The sequence below is a fragment of the Rhinopithecus bieti genome, unplaced genomic scaffold, assembly GCF_001698545.2.
Source record: "Rhinopithecus bieti isolate Rb0 unplaced genomic scaffold, ASM169854v2 scaffold_56231, whole genome shotgun sequence".
Taxonomy (NCBI): Eukaryota; Metazoa; Chordata; class Mammalia; order Primates; family Cercopithecidae; genus Rhinopithecus; species Rhinopithecus bieti.
Genome location: NW_016821496.1, coordinates 1 through 1,972, shown reverse-complemented (window position 1 = coordinate 1,972; position 1,972 = coordinate 1). Strand labels below are relative to the sequence as shown.

Below are 1,972 nucleotides of genomic sequence, written 5' to 3'. Positions count from 1 at the left end.
AGTGCAGTGGCATGATCTCAGTTCACTGCAACTTCCACCTCCCAGGTTCGAGTGATTCTCCTGCCTCAGCCTCCTGAGTAGCTGGGATTACAGGCGCACGCCACCACGCCTGGCTAGTTTTGTATGTTTTAGTTGAGATGATTTCACCATGTTGGCCAGACTGGTCTCGAACTCCTGACCTCAGATGATCCACCTGCCTTGATCTCCTGAAGTGTTGGGGTTACAGGCATGAGCCACTGCGCCCAGCCCTTTTTTTTTAAGCTTGTTACTTTTTAGTAGATCCCCAAAATCTAGGATCCCCATTTTGTGGTAGTTACTCCTAGAAGAACCATACCAGTTTTCCTACCAGCTTTTGCGAGGAAGAGCTCAGAGATCTAGGGGTTAGGGACAAGTTTATGAACTTGTGAACCCCTTTTTTGTCAACCCAGGTGTTCTGGCACTCCAGCACCCATGTCCTGGGGGCAGCAGCTGAACAATTCCTAGGTGCTGTTCTCTGCAGAGGTCCAAGTACAGAATATGGCTTTTACCATGATTTCTTCCTAGGGAAGGAGAGGTGAGTAATGAAAGGAAGGAGGAGAATGATTCTGGGATGGTTTCTGAGGCTCTTTTCAGGGGCCTTGGGCTTGCTCCATTTGGAGGAGGAAGCTGGAGGAGGAGGGTTTCTCTAGGTCTCAATCAACTATGACAGTACCTCCTTCTGTGCTAGTTCATGTCCCTCTTCTAACTCTGCTTGAAATTTACCTTCTTGGCTGGTGCACGTGTAGTCCCAGCTACTTGGGAGGCTGAGGTGGAAGGATCACTTGAGCCTGGGAGGTTGAGGCTGTGGTGAGCCATGATCTTACCCACTGCACCCAGCTTATGTGACAAAGCAAGACACTCTCTCAAAAAAAAAAAGAAAAAGAAGAAACAACTTGCCTTGTTACTTGTTAGGTTTCATAAATTCAAGTTTTACTTAATCTCCCTTATTACTATTGTTCTAACTTTGTCCATCCAGATTTCCTGCATTCAACTTTTAACTTCATGCATAGAGCTTTTTCTCCAGCTGTAATATCTGTAACCTGATTTCCTATTTATATTTTCTCTGAGTTTGTCTGTTTTTGCCTATAACTCTAGATTTATCCTGAAGGACAGGACCTTGCCCCCTAGCCAACAGGTTTGTCACCCAGGTGATTGATGTACCTCATAGGATGCAACCCAACCAATTCTCCTCTTTCCAGGACAATCCGGGGCTCAGAGCTGCCTGTTTTGGAGCGGATTTGCCAGGAACTTACAGCTGCTGCTCAACCCTTCCGGAGGCTAGAGGCTTCACGGGATCAGCTTCGCCAGCTGTTCAAGGTGGGGTAGAGGGAAGAGATGGCTCTTCCAGGACATCTTTGTGGGAATAAACACTTCTTCAATCTCCCTTCTACCTTTTTCCAGGATAACCCCTTCAAGCTTCACTTGATCGAGGAGAGAGTGACAGGTCCAAAGGCAACAGTATATGGGTAGGAATTGTCAAGATTAAAGCAAACAGAGAGGTAGGGAAGCACTGAAGAAGGCCAGAAATGTGATAAGGGAAGAAAGAAGATAATTTCTGTTGATCCAGAAAAAGAAATGGGAATGGGAATTGATTTTTTTTTTCTTTTTTTTTTTTGAGACGGAGTCTTGCTCTGTCTCCCAGGCTGGAGTGCAGTAGCGCAATCTCGGTTCACTGCAACCTCCGCCTCCCAGGTTCAAGTGATTCTCCTGCCTTAGCCTCCAGAGTGGCTGGGATTATAGGCATGTGCCACCATGCCTGGCTAATTTTTTTTTTTTTTTTTTTTTTTGAGACAGAGTTGCGTTCTGTTGCCCAGGCTGGAATGCAGTGGCATGATCTCGACTCACTGCATCCTCTGCCTCCCGGATTCAAACAATTCTACTGCCTCAGCCTCCTGAGTAACTGGAACCACAGGCGCGCACCACCATGCCTGGCTAATTTTATATTTTAGTAGAG

At 46.5% G+C, this 1,972-nt stretch overlaps 1 long non-coding RNA gene across 1 annotated transcript; it reads left to right on the top strand.

Moving 5' to 3' along the window:
• Positions 1–411: 411 nt before the first annotated feature.
• Positions 412–1,626, top strand: LOC108520839 (uncharacterized). The gene is made up of 3 exons (XR_001883036.1): positions 412–553; positions 1,218–1,335; positions 1,420–1,626. It is a non-coding gene; the product is annotated as an uncharacterized LOC108520839 (long non-coding RNA).
• The last annotated feature ends 346 nt before the right edge of the window (positions 1,627–1,972 follow it).